This window comes from Protopterus annectens, chromosome 5.part1, assembly GCF_019279795.1.
Source record: "Protopterus annectens isolate FY-2018-M chromosome 5.part1, PAN1.0, whole genome shotgun sequence".
Classification (NCBI taxonomy): Eukaryota; Metazoa; Chordata; order Ceratodontiformes; family Protopteridae; genus Protopterus; species Protopterus annectens.
The window spans coordinates 435781526-435809106 of record NC_056736.1 but is presented as its reverse complement, the minus strand read 5'-3'; positions in this window follow the sequence as shown (position 1 = coordinate 435809106).

The window sequence follows — 27581 nt, the reverse complement described above, 5'->3', positions numbered from 1 at the left end:
GCTACTGTCAACCTGGGTTCCCAGGTCCCTAATAACTTCTTCTGTGTTCAGGGATTGCCACCTATATGGTAGCTAGGGGTAACCTTATTTTTCCCGAAGGGTATGACTATGCATTTCTTGGCATTTAACTTTAGGCCATGGCTCTGGCACCAGTTATCCGTTTCTGTGAGACCCTTCTGAAGGATATCTGTGTTGGATGTGTTTTCAACTATGGCGCCCAGTTTGCAGTCATCTGCAAACTTTGTCAGCCATAACCCTCCTGTGTTTGCTTGTACTTCAGAAAAGTAGATGCCAAACAAGAGTGGGCCCAGGACTGAGCCCTGTGGGACACCACTTGTGACAGGCTTTGAGTCTGACATGGCGCCAGCAACTCTGACCCTGTGGGTTCTGTCACTCAGCCAGTTTGCAACCCATCTTGTAATGTATGGGTTTACATTTAAGTTGATGAGTTTTTCAATGATACCCGAGTGAGGTATTGTATCAAAAGCCTTCACCAGGTCTAGGTAGGCTGTATGGATTGCCTTTCCCTCGTCAATGGCCTTGGTGACTGTTTCGAAAAAGTCAACCAAGTTTAAAAGGCATGATCTGCCTTTGACAAAGCCAAACTGGGTTGGATCCAAAGTCTGCAAGTTCCCTATGTCTTTATTTGTGAGATCCATTATGATCCTCTCCATGGCTTTGCAGATAAGGCTTGTCAAGCTAATGGGATGGTAATTTCCAGGGTTGGTGGAGGCACCGCCTTTGTGGAGTGGGACCACAGTCGCTGTGCGCCACTCCCTGGGTACGTATCCGGAGGTGAGACTAAGATTAAACAGCTGTCCTAACTGTGGGTTTAATTCCTCGTTGAGTTCATGGAGCACACAGCCGGGGACACCATCAGGTCCCATGGATGCTGTGTTCTTTGCCTTGGAGAGAGCAGTTCTCACCTGGGCATTAGAGATGTTTGGGGGGCTACAATCATTTGGTATAGATATCTCTCCTTTAGGGGAGGAGGGGGGGAGAAGTTTGCACTGAACCTGTCAGCCAGTATGTTGGCAATGTCTGTAGGATCAGTAATCTTCACATCATTTTGAACTAATTCTGAGCATATCTGGGAGTTTCCTCCTAGGTTTCTGACATAGCTAAAGAATGCCTTATGGTTGTCTTTAGAGTCCTTAGCTATTTTTTCTCAAAATTAGCTTTGGATGATTTTATGAGAGCTCTTAGCTTTTTACTTATAGTGATCAGCGGTGTCTTACCTTTTAAGGATTTTGCTCTATCTTGTAGTAGCTTTCTCCTTTGTTTATGGCTGGGGTCCACCAGACTGGACGCTTGCCTTTGGTACAAAGAGTCTTTGTTTTGCTTGGGATTGCCTGATCCATGCAGCCCTGCAGGTGCTGGTAGAAGGCATTTGTAAGTGATTCAGCGGTTTGAGTAATGTTAACCGTCGGCTCAGGGGCCTTAAAGGAGACCACACTAGTCTTTAGAAGTGTGAAGTCGGCTTTCGAGAAGTTCTTTACTGTGGTCTTTTTCATTTCGGGGTGGGGGCGGGATGAGGACCTTCAGCGAGATTAGTTTGTGATCAGATCTCACCAGTGAGGGGTATACTTCCGGCATTGAACATTGTGCTCCCATGTTCATGATGATGAGATCAAGTATGTTTTCTCCTCTTGTGGGGATGGTGACTAGTTGTTCCATGGCATTTGAGTTTATGAATTTCAGGAACTTTTGGGCTAGAGTGTTTGGGCTTGAGTAGTGTTCCCAGTCTATATTAGGGTAGTTGAAGTCACCTAGTATGATGGTGTTCGGAGATACATTTATCCCCTCTAGTGTTTTCAGGAAGGCCATATGAGGTTCCTGAGTTTGCGAGGGTGGCCTGTAACATGCTACAAATTGCAGAGCAATCTTGCCTATGGTTAATTGCACCTGGATGGTTTCCGATGCATCATGCGATGCCACCAATCTTGAGGTGTGGGTGTCCTTGATGAATATGGATACCCCTCCTCCTTTCTTGGTATTGTCTGGGTTTTGGGGCCGGAACGCATGATATGAGGTAAAACCTGATAGTGCTGGGGTGCTCTCAGGAGCCTTGAACCAGGTGTCTGTCACAGCACAGACATCGATGTTCTCCATACTGAGAAGGGCCTCGAGTGCGTGCATCTTGAGGTTGAGACTTCTGGCATTGAGCAGCATTACCCTTAGTTTTTTTTCTTTGTTTTGTTCTAGGGTGGTAGGTTTAGAATTTGAGCCTTGCCTAAAAAAGGCACTATGGGGGTGGCAAGAGCCTTTGCCAAAATCCGGAATCCCAGGGGTGACAAGTGCAAGCCGTCCCTTGTGAAGCAGCGTGGCTTGTCCAGCATGTCATCCCAGGCAGACAGACATTGGATCCCCTTTGAATGACACCAGAGTTTAAGCCAATTGTTAAAGCTGATCATCTTATCTCTGTATTGTGGCATCATTCTAGCCAGCAGCCATTCATGGCTAGTTGTTCTCTGGTTTTGCAGTACTTATGTGAGTTACTATCCTATGGCCTTTTTTATTCCATTATCAAGGCTCATTATTGACCATTTCAGCATGTCTGTCCTTAGATTCTTCTCTTTCAAGGCAGTCTCATGACAAACTGATCTTGAAAGAGGTTTTACATAAGAGGCCTCCATATAAACTGGTGGCGCCTGCTTAGGATCTTAAATTTGTGTAAGAGAAGCTAACAGTTGCTGCATTTGAACCAGCTTATCTGACTGAACTGAGGTTCTTAACATGGAAAACAGTTTTACTGATTGCGCTGACCTCTGGAAGAAGAGTATCTGAGTTGCAAGCTCTTATGATGAGTCAACCCTATTTCATTTTTTCATAGGGATAGGGTTTCTTTGAGAACTAATCTTTCTTTTTTAACTAAAGTGGCATCTGAGTTTAATTTAAGCCAAACTATCCATCTCCTCATCTTCTTTCTTGGACATAAAAATGAAGGAGAAAGGATGCTCCATACCTTGGATGTCTATAGACAATTCAGGTACTATCTTGACAGAACTAAATCTTTTAGATCTCATTTTTTGTAAAGGTAAGAAGGAGGGACAACCTGCGTCAAAACAGAGTATTTCCAAATGGTTGTCTAAGGCTGTTACCTTTTGTTATACTGACCATGACAAATTTATTCCAGGCAGGGTCAAGGCCCACTGTACTAGGGCCTTGGCTTCATCTGTAGATTTTTGGAAAGAGTTGGATTCTAGAAGTATTCTAGAAACTGCAACTTGGTCCTCCGTACATACTTTTATAAAACACTATCAGCTGGATTCCTTCTGCAGGCATAGATCAAGTTTTGCTAGGACCATTTTCCGGGGGCTCCTGGAACCTTCTCCTTCCACCTCTCAAATATAGTTAGCTATGGTAATCTACCCATATCACTAAAGCTACTGCATAAGTGATCATTATGAAGAATATAGTACAGTTGTGTAAGCTGAATTTACTGTAACAGTAGATGTTCTAATGATGATCACTGCTGCATTACCCACTCACTATCACCATCACCCTTGTTTTTTGGTTGGGTTTTTATGCCAGGGTGCAGACATTTATTTTTCTTTATGCCTAGCATTGTCCTTTCAGGGCTCAATATCCCTCTCTCTGCTGAAAGGAAAGCTCTGAAGGGCTTTACATCCAAATTTTCTTTTATTCAGCTTATCTGGAGCTCCTTGACAAGTTGGGCACATGGAAGGTGGCCTGAAGGTTTTGAAGCTGGTCAGCTGTTATATCATTGGCAGATATAACCTATATAGCTTTTTCCCTTGGAGAAGTATATATATATATATATATATATATATATATATATATATATATATAGCAATAGTTTATGTTATGGTGGGCAGTCATGTGACTGTTATGACATACATTGTTAAAGTGTTTACTTCTGGTGAGAAAATCTTAATATAATGATGGTTCCATTTTTTTCATAAATGTAAAAGCAAGTTAGTTTTAATAGCACAGCTTGATTTAACTTTTTCTTCATATTTTTTTTTTTGTTTCTGCAAATGTTTTAGCTACTGAAATGCCCACATCACTTTAATGCATACAGGTCTGTGAATGCAACCTTCATATGCAATGTAAATTAAACCGGTTTTATGTTTAAGTATCTCATTGTGCTATATCTAGAGCTATAACATATTAATAGTTTACTGCTCAGTTTTATGTTTTCTGTCAGGATATATAGGGTATTTTGACTTTTAGCATTTTACAATCTATTAGTGATGGAAATAGACCTAGTAAACTGGTAAGAATGTTCTAAATAAGGGTGATAAAATTCAGTTTTGAAGTCCATAGTAATTCATATGGGAACCAATACTCAAGAAAATTGTATATGTTTGAAGTATCGCTTTTCTGTTATAGTTATAACAGTTGAAGGTATACAGGATGTGTTGAGATTGGTGGAGGGATTTAAAATATATTATTTTGGGGATAGTTCTGACATTTATTAGTATACAATATGACTGTTTTCAATTATCATTTCAGAACTTTATATTTTTAGGATTATAATATTAATATATTACAGATTAATTCCTTCTACTGTTATTTTCTTTTTCAGTGTGATCTATCTCTTTGTAATATTAGTAAATAGAATTTTGTTAGATGTTAGATGTCGATTTTAACTTTCTGGCTTCTGAAGAAAATATGTTGTTTTGTAAGGTTTTTGATTTTAACGTTAATAAGTTAATTTTTTTTGTGTTTAAGGATTCAGAAGAGAAGGAAGTAATGATATATTTTTTAGATCGAGTATTTATAAATGGATAAGTTCTCTTGTTTTGTTTCATTTTTATATATTCTCTATTATATAAATATTATTAAATGCTGAATGTGCTTTAATTATTTGATTTCTAATGTTATTGTATTAAAATTAGGAAGTAGTGGCAACCGTTTCGTTTGTTGGTAGTACAATGGGTCTGTTAGTGAGTGGTTTATATGATTATATCATCAAATCAGGAATTTTTTATTCCAGGATAAAGGGTTTGAATGTTTTTAAGTTTGAATTTTTGATTTTAGTCTTATCATATTTGTCAATAACAAATATTATCAGTACTTGTTTTTTATTCTTTACACTAAACATTACATATCAGTTTTTAAAGATTTTTTTTAATGTCTGTTTATACATGTCTGTCATTAAACATTTATGGATGTACTAGTCCATTAAAGAGGAGTAATTTCAATAAATACTAAAAATTACATAAAGCTCACATAATCTTCTTACAGGAAACACATCTATTAACCAAAGATGTAGATAGATTGTTGTTGACAGACTATGAAATTCCTAATGAGCTCTCATTTTAAATTGAAAAGAAGAGGTACTCGTATACTTGGGAGAAATTCATTAGCTATGCCTAAAGTGGTAAATACCTGTTCTGATAAGAATGACATGTTGGGGTTAGCAATAGTAGAAATTAATAATAAATATTATACTTTCTTGAATATGTATTGGATACCTGGGATTGGAGCTAAAGTTGTTAAGAAACATCTAGATATTATAATCTTTCATACAAAAGGTGAATTGATTATTGAATGAGATATTAATTGTAGTTTGTCTAGTAAGGATAATACTAATAGCAAAAAACTAAGATTGTCCTCAGTTCCTAAACATTTAGAACATTTTGTTACTTCATTACATTTGCAAGATATATATGATTTAAAATCAACAAACTGTCTTTACTATGCACATTACTCATATAGATTTGCCTCTCAAACTATCGATAACGTTTTCGCTTTCAGTGGTTTATTTACCACAACTGAAGATGTGTTGCTGATGTTGTGTCCTTTGTCTGACTATAATGTTATTACTTTTACTCTCTCTTTGAAACCTAGTAATTTGATTTATTGTCAGAAAATTCCTGCATGTATAACAAAAATAAAAGGTTTTAAAGAATATTTTTCGAAGGAATTAAATCAATGTGTTGAATTTAATAATAATGGCAAAGTTACAGAAGTTATTCTGTGGGATACATTAAAAGCTTATTTGTATGGCAGAATTAAAAATTGGTATTTATGTAAAAAAAGAGTGGGACAAGGAATTAAATATGTTGCAATCTAATACAGATAAATTGAAATTAAATTTAAAACCTGATGATAAGGCTACAAATTCTGAGTTAAAAATTTTGAATCAAAAATATCTTGAGATACTTCATCATATAATTTCATTAAATTTGGAAAAATTGGAACTACAGTCATATTCAATAAATCCAAAAAGTGTACACAGATTAGTTGTTAGATCTAAGAAAAAAATACAAATCATATTAAAGAAATAAAATTTAAACAAAGTAATATGAATAAAAAAGCAACTGATATGAAATATATATTAGCATGTTTTAGAAACTATGAGAATTTCAACAATAAGAGAATAACTTTTGATAATAGTAATGTAAATGATTGCTTTCTGAAAGATAACATACAATATGAATTAACTAAAGAACAAAAAAAAATAGAATTGATAAATCATTTTCTTTTAAAGAATCAAAAGATCAAAAAAATAATCTTAAAACAAACAAAGCCCCTGGTCTACATTGTATAATTACAGAGTTATATAAATTAATCCCAGATAATATACTAAATATTTTATTAAAAGTATTTGAGCAAGTCAAATCTACTTCAAATACCCCCTTTCTTGGTGTTATTTTCACGTGTCTCCTATTCTAAAACAAGATAAAGAGTCTAAACTCTGTTCTTCTTATCGACCTATATCATTGTTAAATGTAGATTACAAAATGTTTATGTCTATTCTTGCAGAAAAGATTACATCTCATTATGCCTAGATTAATAAATGATTATCAGACTGGTTTTATTTTACATAGAAGGGTTCATGATAATATAATAAGGCTCAGTACTTTAACTGATATAGCTTTTAAGAACAAAAATATCAATAATATGCTTAGATTTAAAGCTTTTCATTCTATTAGTTGGCCTTATCTGTTTAAAGTGCTTCAGGAATATAATTTTTCCATAGAATTTATAAATCTTATAACAAATCTTTATAGTAACTTGTTCTCTTTTGTTAAAATTGGTTCTTTTTTATCTTGCTCCTTTAAAACTTTAAAAGACAAAAAATTGAGATGTCTATGTCCTCTCTATTGCTTGCTTTAGCTACTGAACATTTTGCCAATTATATTAGATCTAATAATACAATTAATGGATTTTCAAGAGATGGAAATGATAGTTGTAAAATTCAACTATTTGCAGAGGATATCTTGATATCTAGTAGTGACATTGATTTGTTGCTGGCACATATATTTATCTCCACAGATTATTTTGAAAAAGGTTTAGGTTTGATGTTTAATAATTGCAAAATAAAGACTTTGTTTGTAAATAAAAAAAATGATAACTATTTAAATAACTATAAGATTTTTAATTGGGATAATTCACAAATTAATTACCTTGGGGGTACTATTAAATCTACTGTAAAAGATTTGATATTAACAAATTATAATAATTTAATACATATAGTTACCAAGTTAACTACTAACTGGAATAGGTATTTTTTTTACAATGGAAGACCGACTCACTTTGATAAAAATGGTAATTTTGGCAAAAATCATGCTTTATACACAGCCATTAATTATTCTTTCCTCTAAAAAATTTTAAGAAACTAAACCCTAGTGTTCTTGATTTTTTATGGTTCTCTAATAAACCAAGAATATCTTTTGATTGGCATGTAAAAAGTTGACAGAACGGTGGTATAGGTTTCCCAAATATTAAGTTAGATGCCAAATCTACAATTCTTAATATAGTATCAGTATGGTTGAAATCTTCATATCAATCTAATTGGAAATCTAGTTACGAAAGATTTTTTTATTAATAATAGATATGTTATGGATTCTTGTTTGCGATTTGGAATTAATACATTTTATTGGATTTTGAAAGATTTGTGTATGAATGATAGCAACTTTTTCATTTCTTCTCCTTTATAGACTACTTTATTCTTACTTTTAAAACATTTATGAATTCTACTTATATAGTTAAAGAATAACTGTTTTAATTATTCCCTATACTTAATACTACTGGATGTTTAGAGACATTTAATATAAGTAAAATATCAGATCTTACAAATACTGATATATATTTTTTGACATCAATTCTTAAATGTTAATAAAGTATGTACTACATATTATCTTCTTGCAAGACATTGTTTGGAGAAAAATAATTGGTTAAATATACAAAGTTACAAAAATGTGTTAGTGATAAAATTAAAATCTGTATGGATTTTCAAATAAATCATATTCCTAAGATTATGGAGTTTTTCTTTAAAATCAATAATAACGTAAGTAGTAATAAATCATACTTATCAGTAACTTGTAGAATTATAAGAATATAATTCATTTCCTCAGATTCACCATTTTGGAATTATGCATCAAAAATGAATGAGAATTTTTTTTTCTGATATAGATAAAAGTTTAATTGTAAAGTATGTGCATAAATATACACCTTCTCTTTATTGGAAAATTTATACTTGGAAATATTTTCAAAAAATGTTTTAACTCCACATAAAGATATATAAATCTGGGAAAATTAATTGTTGGAGATGTAATGAAATGTCTGATGCAGATTGGCTTCATATGACAATGGAGTGTAAAATGGTAACAACATTCTGGAATGAGTTTAGAAATTTTGCTTAAGTACTGTGGACAGATAATTGTATTATAACTAATTATTTTATCTTGTTTAATGCTCCAATCCCATACTCTATCCTTAAATTACAAGTGTCTCTTCTTTGGTCCATTTTAGTAATAGCAAGGCAGGTAGTTACAAAAAACTGGAAATGTAAAACTGCTCTTTCTTTTATTGAATTTGTTTAGCAGAACATGTTTTCAAAAAGTAAATGTTAACCATAAAAATGAAAACATATAATGTTACACATCAGTATAGGTCTTTGTTAAAATGAAATGCTTTATTAGATATGTTTTAATGATTTGGTTTATTATACTGATTTTTTGTTATGGACCTCTGTAAATACTTATGATTTTGTTATGTTTCTCATTATATGGGTTTGTACATGTTTGTTATTTAAAAAGAAATTATGAAATTGTTTAAAGGAAAATTTTCCTTAGAACATTAATCTGGTTTATTTTAGCATCCATCTGTTAACAAGTTTTAATCCCACACCTTGCAATGTGAGCAATTCAAGAAAAAATACATTCACTGCTTGTTTTTTCTTAATGGTTGCTAAAAGTAATAAAGATGATGTTCAAACTAAAAAAACAAAGATTTCTTGGGTCTATATTATAAGAATGAATGCTTAAAATGTTGAGCACCAGTTTGTTGACACATTTTAAGTGAATGCTGTTATAAGCAAACAATCTAAAGATCTAAAACATTAAGTTCAAAATGTCATAGTTGGCCAACATATGCAAAGGTAGCAGTGATGTAAAGATGTGTACATTATGAATTATGCATGTTTACCTTAATTTTAGTGCAATATTGGAGTTGATATATATAATTATCAGGGGGTGTGAGGGGCACAACCCCCCACATGGGGTGTGCAGGGTGTCCCCTTGCAAAAATTAGAGAAAAAATAGTGTATATGTGTTAACTGGTTTGAGTTTCGGGAAAGTGCCATTTTGGTCAAGTGTAATTTTGGAGATTTACTGTTGCAATTGGTATGGTTACTTCATTTACTTTACAAACAGGAAGGATTGTAGAGTATATTTAGGGTGTTCTTTACAAGTGAAATTCACTCTGTTTGCAGTTCATGTTCAATGCGGCAGTGGGGGATTGGTGTTGGACAACTAAAATATTTTGAGTATGTCAGTTTCAACTTTGTCAGCTTTCGCTTATAAGAGCGCTCACTTAAAATGTGTTGACAAAGATGTGTTCGACATTTTAAGCATTCATTCTTATAATATAGACGTGATTTCTTTACTACATTAAAATTAAATAAGCAAGAATTATTTTATACATAGTCAAGATTGCTTGTAATACTAGAATTAATAAGAGTAAGCATCTTATGAATAATATGTATATGCACAAGGAATGCAATATCTGCCATGCAAGATTAATAAAAGAGCAGTTTCAGTAAATTAAGAAGTATGTACAAACACACTGTAACCTTTCATAGAGAGCTGATGATTAAATAGTTCTTTGAGGGGAAATTTTAGAAACACATGATCTATAGAATAAAGTAGAATGCTTTATGTAGAAATGTAGAAATGGGAAAATAAGATAGAAAACTATATTTAAAAAACAAATGTCTTTTAAGAAACATGTCTATTACATAGATCTGCATATGGCAGAAATGTGAATGTAAAAAGTCTCCTATAATTTACATAGAAAAGCATATAAAATATTTGAAAATGATCTGAAGGTTGAAATTTGAAGCTTGGTCATGTGACATTTGAAGCTTTTTGCATCTTGTATGTTATTAGATTCACTAGGGCTACCTGAAAAAAACTCATTTCATAAGTCAAAGCTGAAACATGTGTGTTTTATTGCTGAATCAATACATCCTTTTTAATAGAAAGTAAAGTAGATGTTTCAATATACTTGAATCTGAGAGGGGAGAATGGGATTTGAACTGAACACTTTGTAACTTTTGAATACAATATAGACTGCAATTTTTTTGACTCCATAGAAATAGCAAGACAAATGTACCATATTTTTTATGAATTTGTTTAATAAGCTAAAAGATTTTTTTAAATATTTTGATACCTGATGTGTTAAGAGTCTTGTAGAAATTTGAGATACAGACACTTGTACTTTAAAACTAATTCAGAGCTTTTTGTTAGAGCTATGAAATATGTGTGTGTCTTTTGACATGATAAATATATATGTACATTGATTTCTCTTTTGTATTATAGTTTAGTATGACAACATTACCTGTCACCTGTAAGTTTACAGATGTCCTTATGTCTTCATATCACACTCTCTTATACTTATTTATTTAGTGATCTAGTTATAATAATGATCAAAGAGTGAATAAATTAGGAACATTTAATTGGTAATTTATACTACTATTACATAAACAGGTATATAATATATTATTTGTTGGATTATTTAGTATTGGTGATTAATAGAAGAAGTTTATTAAAATTTTATATAGTAATGGGGAATAGTTTTAAATGTCAAAATATATAACTAAATTAATAGTTAATTAATATTTTGACCTATATATAATATTATATTAATTATTTGTGAGTTGCAGTACATTTTGGCTAGTTTTTTTATGAATTTGTAGGTGTTGGTAGGTAGAACAATAGTATAGTAATTTGACTATTCACTAGGAAAACTAACCTTGGTATCCATGGTAGGCTGTGTTTTATTAGCAATATATACATTTATAGTATTAGACTTGTCTTTGTTTTTCTTAATTTTAGTAGTTTAGTTTGCAGAAAGTAAGAATTAAAAACATCTGGAAGGTTAAGATAGTGTCAAAGGACTGCATTCGAGTCTTATATAAAATTAAATTAATATGGTGGATAAATGTGCCATATTATTTTTTTAAGCCTAAAAGGCTGCTCCTTCCCAAGGAGACCACACACATAGTTGTTCAGTGCAGGATTCAAACCCCTACCTAACTACTTCATGATACTACAGGTGTACACATTAACATGACGCGCTGTACACATTACTGGGAGTTATCCTTTCCACAGGTATATTTGTAGGATGGTGACATAAACAGACTATACAAAGTGGGTTACATTAGGTGACATTAGATGGCCTACATTGAAGGAATGTCTAAACACTTTGGCCATGTGATCATCATAGGTGAGTTTACTATCTACCTGTGTCCCCAGGGCCATAATGTCTTTCTCCGTACATGCTGGATTACCACCTATGTGGTAATTTGTGTGCACTTTGTATTACACAAAGAGGATGACTATGCATTCTTTGCCATTCAGCTTGAGGGCATTGTTTTGAGACCATGTATCTGTCTCTGTAAGACACTTCTGGAGGATGTCTGTGTCAGCTGTACAGTCAGTTATGGGCCACAGTTTCCAGTCATCTGCAAACCTGTTCAGCCTTACACCTGCCATGCTTGCCTGTACCTCTGAGCAGTATCTACTGAACAGGTGGGGTCCCAGGACCAAGACCTGTGTGATGCCATTTGTGACTGGCTTAGAGTTGGACATGGCACCCACAACTATGAACATCTGTGTTTGATCTGTGAGCCACTTGGCCACCCATCCTGTGACATAGCTGTTCATGTTCAAACTGGTACAATTGTCCATGATGACAAAATGGGGAATGGTGTGGTAAGCCCTTAGTGAGGTCCAGGTGGGCTGTGTGGACTACTTTCACCTCCATCTATGTTCATGGTAACTGTTTTAAATAAGTCAACTAGGTTTGGGAGCCAGGCTCTGCCTTTAACAAGGTGAAGTTGTGTAGAGTCCAGTGTCTGGATATCTCAAATGTCTCAGGTTATGGGTTCCATGACAATTTGCTCAATAGCTCTGTAGACCAGGCTGAGTACACATATTGGGCAATGGTTTCCAGGTTCTGTTTAGGCACATCCTTTGTGGAGCTGGATGACTGTTAGTGTATGCCATTCTTTGGGAACATAGCCTGTGGTATGCTTGAGTCTGGACAGTGAATGTAGGTGAGGGTGTAGTTGCTTATGGGCCTAGTGTAAGATGTAGCCTGGGACAACATACAGTCACATTGATGCTATGTTCTTAGCTTTGGTGATGGCTGTCTTTACCTGCATATCCATGACGTCTGGGTCTCTGCATCCTTCTGTGATGGACACAGGCCCTTTTGGGGGGTGGTGGGGGGGGTTTACACTGAACTTGTCCCCCTGGGTGTGGGCAATGAAAGTTGGTTGGGTGTATGTCATTCCTTTTTTCAGTAGCTGACAGCATATTTGGAAGTTGACACCTACATGTCTGGTATAGCTACCGAAGGCTTTGTGGTTGTTATTCTTACATTCCTTGGCTATTTGTCTTTAGACACCATCCTTGGATTATTTTAAGAGCGATCATTGTTTCTTCCTGGTAATGATCAGTGATGCCTTTCCTTTAGTGAAGTTGGATCTATCATGTGTTCATTTCCTCCTTCTCTTGTCTAACTTATTTATGGACAACAAACACCTGCTTGTTGTCATATTTGTGGAGGAGTGCATCTTGGTTTTATTTGTGATGTCTCATTCCATGCATCCCTGTAGATGATCATAGGATGCACTTGCAAATGATTCTGCAGATTGCATACCATTATCCTATAGCAAGGGGTCTTCGGAACATTCCACTTTGGTCTTGGGAAGTGTGCAGTTTGCTTTTGCAGATGTCTTCACAGTGGTTTCATTGACTGGGTGTGGGGGTGGAATGGATGTCCAGTGTGATTACTTTATGATCTGATATTACCAGCGAGGGGTTTATCTCTGTTGTGGAACACTGGTACCCCATGTTGGTGATGATCATGTCCAGTATGTTGTCACCTCTAGTGGGCATGCTGACCAGCTGTTCCAGGGTGTTAGAGTTTCTTAACTCTAGGACACATTGGGCAAAGGACGTTGTATACGAGTAATTCACCCACTCAGTGATTAGGTAGTTGTAATCTCCTCATATAATGGTGTTTGATAGGACCTTTATATTTGCCATTGTTCTCCAGAATACTGAGTGAGGTTCCTGAGACAAGGTATGTGATCTGTAGCAGGCTACAATCTGATGGGCAGCTTTGCCCAATGTTAGTTGCACTTGCATGGTCTTCAAGGTCTCATGCTGTGCCAGTAACCTGCAGCTGTGGATATCCATAAGGTAAATGGCTACACCCCTTCCTTTTGTATTTCACTCATGGTCTTGGGTCCAAAGGTCAGGGTGATTGTGAGTGTTTTATGTGGATCATATCCAACAGCTCTATCTTTGACATAACTTTGTATGTTATGCAGTGAACACCTCTGAGTAGGCGATATGCAAAGGAGTACGGATGCAGCATTTTGCGATGGTCTGTGTATGGCATGTATTTCAGGCCACTAATACTCTTTGTGAGGTATTGCTGCTGGCTTTCCAGTTGTTGTAGTTGTTTTTGTGAGGTACATAGCAACAGTGGCATTGTACTCTTTTCGAGTTCTAGTGAGTGGGAACAATGTCCTCTTCTATTCTGCATGAGACACATTTTGTGATGAGGTGTGCCACATAAGAGGGTTTCCTGACTACTGTGGGAATGTGCTCATCACAGCTGTATCCACTGTCCACCTGTGACCCAGGGTCTCTTGTCACGCTTACAGTGTGAAGTATTCTACCACCTATGTTGTAGTTCTTGGCTACAGTGTTTTTAACAAAGGTGATGATAATGCACTTTTTGGCATTAAGCTACAGCCCATGGCTTGGACAGCAGCCATCTGTCTCAGTGAGGCCCTTTTGTAGGATGTCCACATCTTTAGTGTTTAGAATGATGGCTCCTAGTTTGCAGTCCTCTGGAAACTTCAGTAACCACTGGCCTTCCCTGTTAATGTTTACTTCAGGGATGTAGATACTACAGAGACTGGGAAGTTATCTAGTCCCATGGCTGCTGTGATACTGGCTTTGGAGAGTGTTTTTTACCTGTGCAGCTGTGATGACAGCAACTTTGCAGTCTTCCATTATAGACATGTGCTCTTTCATGGGTGAGAGGGGGGTAAAGTTAACACTGATCATATCTGCCAGGGTGTTGGCAATATCAGTTGGCTCTGTACATTTAGTGCCATTGAGCTGTAACTCAGAAAAGATTTGAGTGTAACCATGACATGGACCTGCCTGTTGGGCAGAGATCTCCTAAATAGACAGTATGCAACAGAGTACAGATTGGGTTACATTTCAGTCTTGTTGCATGGTTCAACTATTTGAGGCCAGTAATCCTCTTGTTATGGTACTTCATTGGTGTTTCTAGCTGCTGAATGTGCCTAGTCAGATTCATTGCAAGTGTGTTGTGGTACTCTCTGACAGGTCTGATGACTGCTGAGTTGTGGCAACCTCCTTTGACCTACATGCACAGACCTTGGCTGTTTATGTGAACACATAACAGGATTTTCAGACCACTTTGTGAATGTGTTTCTGGAAGTAGAGATGACTATACACATTTGTCCATTGATCCCTTATTATCACATCCGTATTTAGCCTAAGTGTGTGAGCATGCCCAGTATGACCATTCAGTGTGATGCTGAATGAAATCCACAACATTTGTTGGAGTGTGTGAGCATGCACAGAATACACATTTATACTATATGTGTATGGTAAATCAAGTTGTATTTTTACAGCAGGGCTCACCTTTGTGTCATAGATCAACAGGGATCATGCTGTGCCTGCAGGGCTTCCAGGAGACACTTTGCATAGACGTATCAACATTTCTACATACGGGGGGGGTAGCTATTCTTTGTAGATTTCTACCCGTGGGCACACCAGGTTGTTACTGTGGGTGTACATAGGATGTGGGTTTCACCTGACACTTATACACATTTGCTGTGCCTGCACTGCTATGTACAGGACACCATTACAGTCTGTACTGTTGCCTATCGTACTGGCTTGAGGCATACTACTGTACTACAGATCTTAGCGTCCAATGTCATGTATATTAGCTTGCAACTTCATAGCCTACACAACCCACATCACAATGCCTGGCCTGATGTTCTCTGTCTGCATAGGCGTGTGGGGAAGGTTACCCATTTGCCTCTTTAGGGGCATGATGCAACATTGCTTTGTGTTTGCATTAGTGTACAATTATCCTGCTGTGTCTGTGCCACTGAAATGCTATCATGGCTTAGTGGTTCAGTAGTGTGACTATACTGCACAGTATCCTGGGTTCAAGGCCTGTCACTGCTTTTTATTTTCAGGCTGGCCAGACCAGACTGCTTAAGGAACAGTAAAGCAGATATGAGCATGTTTAACTGACTTTGCTCAACTTGCTCTGACCTTGCCCAACATTGCACAAGCAATTTTGTTTACATATACTAGATATTGGTGAAAGCTGCTTAGCACTGCTTTATATTGCTTAAAACATGGCAATCATGCCTCAGGTGGTGCTGTAGGGCTGCCTATGTTGGATGCACATGCTACACTGCCTATACATGTTTGGAAACAGGTAGTGTCAAGTTAGGCATCCCTTTTATTTTATGTGCGCGTCAGAGAGAGGTATCATTTCCATGGTTCCTACTGAGCCAGTGTATGTGCTATGCGTTGACTCTTTGCCAAGGACAAGGCATACTGGGCACGCCTCCTTCTGCCTACTGGGGCAGGCTCAGGTTGTTCCTCCTCTGAGTCACGCTGTGCCTGTGCAGGCCTTGGCAATGGTGGGGGGCTGCTTTGCCCTGCCCCATGCTATTCCTGCTGCAGCTGTTTTTGCAAGATCATATTGTGTAGCACGGCACATACCATGACAATTTGGGTGGATGTAGTTGGTGAGTACTGCAAGGCTCCACCAGATGTGTCCAGGCACCGGAACTGTGGCTTGAGCATCCCAAGCACACACTCGATTACATTTTGTGTGCCTCATTATGTTGTTCTTGTTCAGGTGTGTGTGCATTTCTGATGGGTGTCATTAGCCACGGCTCCAGTGCATATCCAGCATCCCTCACTAGGTGACCGTCAGGGATGTCCCCATTGGCAAATGTCTGGTACAGCTGTGACAGATGCCAGATATGGGAATCATGGTAGCTTCCAGGGCAACCAGCACACACATTCAGTATTATGCTCTGGGCATCACACACAACCTGGCAATTGATGGAGTGGAAGCCCTTGCAGTTAATGTAGGCCCTACCCCGCTCACTGGCTGGTGCTTTGATGTGTATGTGCATGCAGTCAATTGCACCCACTACCTCAGGGTATTCCACTATTTGCTGGAAGAGACACATATTGCTGGCCAATACCTCACGGGAATTGGGGAAATATACATGATCACCGATATGTGCTGCCATGGCATTCAGGAACTGGTGCAGTACCCTGGATGGTGATGCCTGTGAAATCTCCATCATATCACCAGTTGGTCTCTGGAAGGTACCTGTTGCTAGTATTCTTAGGCCAACACATACCTTGGTTTCCACTGGGATGGGTTCCCCTCTGTTGGTTCTGTGTGTGAGGCGCGGCCTGCACAGCTCAACAATTTGCTGCAGGAGCTCTCTGTCTACTCTATAGTGCTCCACTATTTCCAGCTCATGTAGCCCCTGGTAGGTTACCCTGGGTCTGTACACTCGTCTCCGTCTCCTCACTGTGGTTTGCTCAGCAGCATTCGCATTGGCACCACCCTCAGCATCTTGCACATGTTGCCTTATAACAGCAATGGCAGCCCCTAACATTTTTATGTCTCAGTTTAAGCTTTTTAAGTTTTCACTTCTCTTTCTTGACTGCAGTGTTGCAGTGTCTCTGAGAAAAACATGGGAGAATGTTGTTTGCAGAGTTTTAAGTGCTGGGCTGGGCTACTGTACTGCCTGTGTAATTGGCTGATTCTGATTGATTTCACCTGGCAGCTCTGCTAGTTCTCCTTGGTTCACTTCCTACTACTTCTTTTCCTTTTCCCTTTCTGTTTCCACAGGGGGCAGCGCTGCGCAAGCAAGTGTAAACACGTGCACATGAGCTCACATGCACACACACAAGTGCAAACGCGCACACACAGCCTTACACAGGCTTAGGCGGGTGCACATTTGTGTATACAAGCTTAAACAGCCTAACACAGGCTTACACGGGTGCACACACACACACACACACACACACACACACACACACACACACACACACACACACACACACACACACACACAGACACACACACACACACACACACACACACACACACACACACACACACACACACACACACACACACACACACACACACACACACACACACACAGGCTTACACGGGTTTATAGGCGCTCACACGTGTGCCCACAGTGTAAGCATCTTTGCAAGAAACTTTGGTTGTAGCCACAGCGTACGCCTTTGGTTTCTGGGTTTCAGTTTAGACAACTGTAGACACACCTCTCCTAGTCCTGAGTAACTCACAGCAAACACATGCCACTCTGCACCAATAAGCTTACAGTATTTTTGTTACATACCCCATCATGATGTCACCCATCTTCTACTCTGTTCCTCCCCTTATCCTACTCTTACACTCTAGGGACAAGGTTCACATAGCAGGAAATATTGGGATTCACTATCCTTATCCTCATTTGCATAGGATTGCCTACTAATGCTTGGTTACATCTCTCACACTGAGCTTCCCCCCTTAACAACCACTACTCTGAAGCCATGTTGTCTTCAGCCTGCCATTCACTTGCATGGCAGATGAATATTTCGAATTATATCATATTTGTGGCTTTTAAATTCTTGATTTTCTGATTTTTTAGTGTGCCACACGTTTGCACGGCGCTGCGCTATGCTTAAACATCGGAGATCGAGGAAAAAAATGACTTTTTATTATTTTGCAACACATAAAAATGTCAATGGCCATATATTTGGCCATTGGCATGCTTCATCAACTGGATGCATCCTTTATTTGGAGCTGTCATGGCTCCGTTTTGCTATTTGCAGAATGGTACTCAGTTGCCAACTGAGTACATTTCTGAAAATAACACTACTCTTACTCGGACAGGTTAGTGTTTCCTGGATCGCAAATTTACCTCATTTGCATAGCTTTTAGCAGCAAATGAGGTAATTTGCATAAACTAACCCTGTCCATTCAAGAGTCGTTTTAAGAGCTCTCTTGCACGCCCCTGCTGGCTGTTCCTGGATCCCTCGGCAGGCATGTTGGCTACATGAAGTCTTACATTACTCTTAGACTCTGTGCAAGCCTTCGTGAATCCGGCCCAAAGAGATAAATATAAGGAATGGATAAATAATGGTCAAGAATCATTAGTATTTGAAAGAGACCAAAGTGGAGACAGCAGAGGAAGGAAATCTGAACCAGGCTAGGGTACCAAGGAACCAATGTAATAGAATAAGGGAGAAGACTATTACCCAAATATGTATGTTGCATTTTAAAACTACTGTAGTAAAAAGGATGCTTGGCCTTGTCTCAACCACACAGTCTTTAGTTTTTGTTATCCACTGTATCACATCTAAGTGCTTGCAGTGTCACTTTGCTGATATTATTTCTTCCTAATTCAAAAAATGACACTGGCAAGTGTGTTTAGAACAGTACAACACATTTTTTAATATATGGTATTCCGTCATTTGGAAATGTTGAGAAATTAGAATAGTAATAAGATTTTCTGTGTAACTGCAAACACAGATATGCACCTGGATAGTACAAATAGACTTTCCCTTGTTTGTAACTGCAGAAGCTGAAAGGATACTTTATCAGTCTTTCAGTCACCTCTTAAGGAATCTAACAAAGTAGCAAAAACTTTTGAAGAAATAGATACAAACAACTCCTCAAACACATAAATCTATACGGCCTTCTGTGTGATGACCAGCATGGTTTCTGCAGCTATGTCAGTACCAGAGACTGTCTCATATACTGCAACAGATTCTCTATTCAGTAATATCGATGACAGGCAGCTCACAGGTGGCTTGTCAATTGACATGACTAGGGCCTTGGAAACTGTGAATCCCCCACTTTGATAAATAAACTCAACAATTGCAACTTTGTCAGTAATATTTTACAGTGGCTTAAATGTTACCTAGACAACAGACACTTCTGTGTCTCTTCAAGGAATACCTAGTTGAGTCAGAAAAAAATATATATATATATTTTTGTTTTGTCTGTATGAATAGTTCATAGGTTCATAGATTCATAGGTAGGTACTAGGCTATTGGCCTTAGGGCCTATATAAACCTAGCCAAATGGTACCCTGGCTTTTGCCACCCAAGAAAATTATTTTCCTGTGCCCCTGTTAAGCAGAGCCACAGACATGATCCCCGGGGTGAATTACCTATCTCTCATCCAATCATCAAGATTTTTATTGAAGAGTGCTAATGAGGACCTTTGTTTGATATAGATAGGTGGTTTGTTCTAGAATATGGGAAGTCTCTGGGACAGGAATCTATCCCTCCAGCATGTTCTGTTTATTGTGGTGACAAGATTTAGGTACCTAGAGAGTGTAGCTTGGAGGGATTGGGATTTCTTTAAGTGGAGCATGTCCAACAGCTTTGGGTTTGACATAGCTTTGTATGTTAGGCAGAGATTGCCTCTGAGTAGGCGATATGCGACAGAGTAAAGATGGAGTTTTTTGAGACAGTCTGCATAGGGCATCTGTTTGAGGCCGGTAATTCTCTTTGTGAGGTATTTCTGTGGCCTTTCCAGTTGTTGTAGAAGTCTTGTGAGGTACATACCAAAAGGGGCGTTGTACTCTATAATGGGTCTAATGAATGATGGATGAGTAGAGGGGGAACAATGACCTCTTTTTTCCTGGATGAGAAACCTTTTGTGATGAGGTGTGCCACGTAGAAGATTTCCTAACTACTGTGGTGATGTGATTATCAAAGGAGAGACTTCTGTCCACCTGTGTCCCAAGGTCTCTTATCACACTTTTGGTGTTAAGTAGACTACCGATTATGTGGTAGTTCATGGGTACAGAGTTTTTACCAAAAGGGATGACAATGCACTTTTTGGCATTGAGCTTGAGGCCATGGCTTTGACACTAGGTATCTGTCTCAGTGAGGCCCTTTTGTAGGATGTCCACATTGTTAGGAGTTTTTATTATGGCTCCTAGTTTGCAGTCATCTGCGAACTTTGTTAGCCAAAGACCTTCTGTGTTAGCCTGTACTTCAGAGAAGTACATACCAAACAGGAGAGGACCTAGGACTGAACTCTGTGGTACTCCACTTATCACTGGTCTGAAGTTGGATACAGAGTCTGCTACTTTCACAGTGTGAGTTCTGTCAGTGAGCCAGTTGGCAACCCATCTTGTGACATAGGGATTTTTACCGAGTTAGTGAGTTTATCTATAATTCCAGAGTGGGGGATGGTGTTGAAAGCCTTGACGAGATCTAGATAGGCTGTGTGAACAACCTTACCCTCATCTACAGCTTTGGTGACCACTTCAAAGAAGTCTATCAGCTTTAGGAGACATGATCTGCCTTTTACAAACCCGAACTGGGTAGGGTCCAGAGTTTGGAGATTACCAATGTCATTGTTTATAAGTTCCATGATGATACGTTCCATAGCCTTGCAGACTAGGCTCATCAAGCTAATGAGGTGATAGTTCCCGGGGTCTGTGGTGGCTCCCCCTTTGTGGAGTGAGATAACCGTTGCTGTGTGCTATTCAGTGGGCACAAAGCCAGAGGTGAGGCTATGATTGAACATGGTACTTAGGTGGGGTGTCAGTTCATTCTGTAGTTCATGTAGAACGCAGCCTGGGATGTTCTCAGGCCCCATGGATGCTGTGTTCTTGGCTTTGGAGAGTGTGTTTTTTACCTGTGCAGCTGTGATTACAGGAACTTTGCATTCTTCCAGTATAGAGATGGGCCCTTTAGGGGATGCGAGAGGGGTAGAGTTAGCACTGAACCTATCTGCCAGGATGTTGGCAATATCAGCTGGTTCTGTATATTTAGTGCCATTGTGTTGTAACTCAGAGCAGATCTGAGTGTAAGCTTATTGTACTACCATTGTTATATCCTTTTAGATACAATGTCAAGGAACTTGCAGTTGAACTCCTATTATAATTGACATATGTACAAATGTATAATTATGTAATCTTTCTTGGAGCTTTTCTCCCTGGGTCTCCACTGAAAACGGGCTTCTGGTCCAGTTGGACACTACCCGGTTATCAAATGTAACAAATAAATAAATAATATCCCTACATCTGGAGTACCACATGGATGTCGTCAGCAAAATACTTGTTCATCTAAAGTTATGTTACAGGATCTCATCTTTCTCACCTTCTGCCTGCAATGACCGAGCAATTAATGATCTTGTTCATAAAACTGAACGTTAATTACATTTTATACATAAATGTAGACTGCTGAAAACAAAATAAGCAGAATTGTCTTACTCATAGACACCTACACCCAGCATTGTCATCTTTTGTCACATTTCAATTGGCTGCCAACAAGTAGCAGAGCTACAATACTATTAGATCACTGCTTTTAAAAACTATCCAAAAAAGCAGTGTCCTCATTAATGTAAACATTTTCCATTAGATAATAAAGTTATTTTCTCAGACATCATTTGAAGAAATCAACACCTTTGTTAGACCCAGCTTTAAAACCACAGGGAGGGCATTTTCTAAACTTGGGCCTACTACGTGGAATCACCTCCCAAGATGCACAGTAAAACAATACAACCTGGGCATTTAAGAGCAACTTAAAGAAGCATTTTCAAGCAAAGCTCTCTGCACATGCTTTCAGACTAGTAGAAAGAAAACTTCTAGCATTGATTAGCAAATGTTTAAATGTTGAGTTGCTGTTGCTTTTTTGAAATATAAGACAGAATTCTAATTCTACTTTGATACAATAATTCTATTATCCTGTATGTACTATATATATCTTCCTTCAATACTGCAACTTTTTTATCTTTTGTAAAAGCAATTATAACTTAAAAAAAAAAGCTTCAAAGAAACTTTATTGTCATTTTGGACTACAATGTGCAGCCTCAACAAAATTACAAATGTCAAGTCACAAGAGAAAAGCAGTGTAAATAATATAGATACAGTGGTATCAAAGAATAACATTAAAAAGAAAATAACAACATATACAACATGCAAGAGGTAGTTCACATTACATAAACACATTCAATACCTATTATCCAGTGATAAATAATAAATAAATACCCACCACCAAACCCCTACACTGTTCATAGGTTCATAGGCTGGTACTAGGCTATCGGCCCTAGGGCCTATGTAAGCCTAGCCATAACAATTCCCAATTCCCTGGATATTTCTTCCCACAATATTTACTTCTCTGGGCACCTGTCTAGCAGGGCGACTGACATGATCCCCAGGGTGAATTTCCTATCTCCCATCCAGTCATCTAGGTTCCTTTTGAAGAGGGCCAATGAGGCGCTCTGCTTGACATGTATGGGCAGTCTATTCCAGAGTATGGGGAGTCTCTGGGTCAGGAACCTTTTAAGATAGAGAATAAATAAAGACTTGTGAATAGCAGCTGTTTAGTTACTGTATTGCACTTGTTAGCCTTAGACATGACTCAGTATAGTTGTCATATTGCTTAATAATAATGATGCAGGTGGTCATTGCTCAGAGCAGTAGGATTAAATGAAAAAAAAAAGTACGTTCAGTGTATCAGGTTTTATGGTTGGTGTCCATATTAATAAGTCTCACAGCTGTAGGATAAAACCTCCTTCCAGACGCAAGTTGTGAGAACCTGTTGTAGGCCAGATGGGTTATATCAGGAAGTATTTTATGTTCTCTTTCTTGCTCTTATAAAGAAAGAACTCCTGAATAGAAGGGATGTTTGTGGTCAAGATTTTCTCAGCTACCCTCACCATCCTCTGTAGTTTCTTCTTCTCAGCAACTGTGCAGTTGCTGAACCATGCTATGAAGTTGCTAGTGAGGATGCTGTCAATAGCTCCCCTGTAAAAAGTGGTAAGAGCAGACAGTGGGAGCCTATCATTTTTGAGCTTTCTCAGGAGGTGAAGCCTCTGTTGAGTCTTCTTAACTATATGGTTTGTATTAGTAGCCCAGGAGAGGTTATCAGAGATGTGAAGGCACAGGAACTTGTTTTTTTTTTTTACTTATTACCTCCCCTTTGATAGCAAGTGGTTGGTGAACTGTTGCCTTTCTCATGAAGCCCATAATGATTTCTTTGGTCTTATTAATATTCAAGTCCAGATTGTTCCTGTCACACCAGGCAATCACAGTGTTCACCTCGTCCCTGTAGTTATGTTTATGTCTACCACTAATGAGACCCATGACTGGGGTATTGTCAGCAAATTTTATAATATGGTTTGACTTATGTTTTGCAGTACAGTCAAGGGTGAGGATGGTGAAGAGCAAGAGGCTGAGCACACAACCTTGGGGAACACCAGTATTCAGTACTATGCATTGAGAGGTGTTGTTTCCAGCACATGTTCACTGGGGTCTACCAATCAGAAAGTTAAGAGTCCTGTTACATAGGTGCTTGTTTATCCCGAGTTTCACGAGCTTATCCATCAGCTGTATCAGTATCAGTATCACAGTGTTGAATGCAGAACTGAAGTCGATGTACAGCAGCCTTACGTAGTTGTTCCTCCCTTCTAGGTGTTTTCGTGCAAGGTGTAGTGTGACTGATATAGCATCCACAGTCAATCTATTTGCCTGGCATGCAAACTGGAGTGGACTGAAGGACTTAGGCAGACTTGCAGATAGATGATTCTTCACAATCCTCTCAAAGCACTTGATGATGTTTGAGGTTAAGACAACTGGTCTGAAGTCATTGAGGCAGGTAGGGTTGGGTTTCTTCGGAAGTGAGACAATACTTGTTTCCTTGAAACATGAGGGAACATTCTCCATAGCAAGGGATGAGTTTAAGATGTCTGTCAGTACCAGATATAACTGATCAGCACACCCCTTCACCACCTTGCCATGTATGCTGTCTGGTCCAGCAGCCTTTCCAGAATTCACCTTCTTAAGCTGAAGTCTCACTTGCTCGGAGTTTAAGGTGAGCACTGTCTCCTCTTTGTCAGTGTTTGTTTTAGAAGGTATGGTGTTCTTCTCCTCAAATCTGTCAAAGATGGAGTTCAGTTCATTTAGGAATTCCAAGTTGTCATCACATTGGGGTGATTTTGTCTTATAGTCTGTGAGCTGCTTTATTCCCTGTCAAAGGCTTCATGTGTCCCTCATGTCTTGGAATCAGGTCTGAATTTTCCTTCCATACTCCCGGCTTGCCTTTTGGATACCTTTTTTCAGATTTGACTTGGCCACCTTTAACCTTTCTTTGTCATTTGCCTTGAAGGCTGTGTTTCTTTCCCTCAGTAGCTAGTAGATATTCCTGGTGAGCCAGAGCTTCTGATTAGCTCTTACAGTGATGGCTTTTATAGAAGTTGCATCCTCCATGTATTTATTTATGTAGGCAAGAACTGGTTCAGTATAGTTGTCTGTGTCTAACTGGAATTTGGGCTTAGCCACTTCTTTGAAGACCTCCTAGCAGGTGGTATTGAAACAGTACTAAAGGCAGTCCATGGAACCCTCTTGACAGACTCTGATCTGTTTAGTTCTTGTTTTTTCTCTCTGATCAAAGTCGTCTTATAGGTAGGCAGAAGCAGGATGGCAGTGTGATCAGAGCTGCCTATGATGGGGTGCTTCAAAGCTTTAAAGGCTCTTTTAATATTGCAGTTGTACACTCTATTGCCTCTGTGGGCCTGGGTCATATCTGAAAAGGGTCAGTCAGTCTACTTCTCTGTTTATCAAACTAAAATAAATTATTTAACCTAAATATTTTGATATGCAGCAGTTGTTATAGTGAAACTATGAAGTAACACTGAGAGGTGTGCAAAAGAGCGGAAACCACCACAAATAACGTTCAACGAACCACTCCTTGAGCCAATAACCTACAACCACAAGTTAAAAAAACCTTTATTCGATCCACATAAAATTGTTGACTGTGCAAAATTTAATCCACAAAAGCAGATCAATAATCCACTGTGTAGGAATAATCCACAAAACAGGTCAAGCGCTTTCGTCGATAGACTTCATCAGAGCAGTTAATAATGGATACTGAAACCATTTATATATATACCTGTTTTTCACTACATCAAGGGGGTGCATCAGGCAAATTTCTACAAGACTATTAAAAGTGGTGTTATCTTCTGTTGGTACTTTCACTTTTTTCATGCTGATGGGTGGCTGGCATATCCTCATTTAACTGCTTTTCCAGGGTACCAAACAATTCATTCCACACCTGGGGCAGTGGCTCACCAGGTGTGGAATGAATTGTTTGGTACCCTGGAAAAGCAGTTAAATGACTTTTCATCACAGAGATGCAGGAAAGTATATCCACAATGTTAATCAACCAAGCATATGCCAGCCGCCCATCAGCATGAAAAAAGTGAAAGTACCAACAGAAGATAGCACCACTTTTAATAGTCTTGTAGAAATTTGCCTGATGCACCCCCTTGATGTAGTGAAAACCAGGTATATATATATATATATATATATATATATATATATATATATATATATATATATATATATAAATGGTTTCAGTATCCATTATTAACTGTTCTGATGAAGTCTATCGACGAAAGCGCTTGACCTGTTTTGTGGATTATTCCTACACAGTGGATTATTGATCTGCTTTTGTGGATTAGATTTTGCACATTCAACAGTTTTATGTGGCTCAAATAAAGGTGTTTTTTTAACTTGTGGTCGTAGGTTATTGGCTCAAGGAGTGGTTCGTTGAACGTTATTTGAAACTATGAAGTGTTACAGTCTGTGCAGAGTTGAAAATTTACTAAGTGCTTTGCAGCTTTGCATTTTTGCACCAACTTTAATTGAAAAACTTGGTTGACTGCTAAAATGAAGTAAATGCTCACTGAAAAAACTCTCTCTCACACACACACACACACACACACACACACACACACACACACACACACACACACACACATACACACACACACACACACACACACACACACACACACACACACACACACACACACACACACACAGTACTCTTGATTACTCTTGATTTTTCAAACTAGCATAATGTATTTGTGAAAGGTCAACTGAAGGATGATGGAAGTTCTGTATGCAGTCTTAAAAGACTGGTTATAGGAGACACATTGCCTACTAGTTTTGTTAAACAATAAGGGCAACTCTTTATTTTTGGAACCTGGATATATATAAACATGGATTATTGCTTTTAGAAAGGATTGCTTGGCTTTCCAATGTCTACCCAGTTCTCTTCACTCTGAATAAGCTATAGATCTACTTAACCAATGGCTTATTTTTATTTGCATCCTTCATACCTTACAGGCCTTACATCTCCAGACATTATAAAACATAACAGTTTTGATATATGAAACTTGTTTAATTGTAGGCATACAGTGTTCAACAAGGGAACAAAGCATGAAAAGTGTTTATGAGAACTGAAAATGATGACAGAAGAAAATGCGGCACATAAACAAAATGTGGCAAATAACTGAGATAAATGTTATATATTCTTGAAGTATGTTTGCAGCTGAAAAACACCAAAGGACTCACTGCAAATATGTTTCACTTATTTTAGTATTGATACTTTTTAGCAATGAATTTGTGTTTTTTTAAACATCAGTAGTGTCCATCTGTTTTGTTTGGATATTGTTAACATAGTTAAAAAGTCATCTCCATTCCAAATTAACCTAAAATATGAAAGGTCTACAAATCTAAAAATTGTCAGCACAGATTTATAATGAAACTCACTGCAAAAATATTAATGATTTCATTTAACCAAAATATAACATTAGACACCTCTTCTAAAAATGTAACATCTACACTTAGTGTCATTTTAATAAAAAGTCTGTAACACAAATGTCATATTATATAGGACTTTAAATCCAGTTATTGCATCCTAGTAGATTTTGAAGAAATCAAAGTAGATAGGTCATGACAGCAATGAAAACATGGAAGTGCTTGACTAGGCATACACCTGGTATGGGTGACCTCCTCTGAAAACTCCTGTGGGGATATTATACATACTTGCATTAAGGATTATGCCTAGTTCACATGTGAATATTTAATGGTACTAGCAAAGTCACCCCATGACAAAGGAAAAAAAATAATAAGAAATTTAATATAATCATCTGATATAATGCAGCAA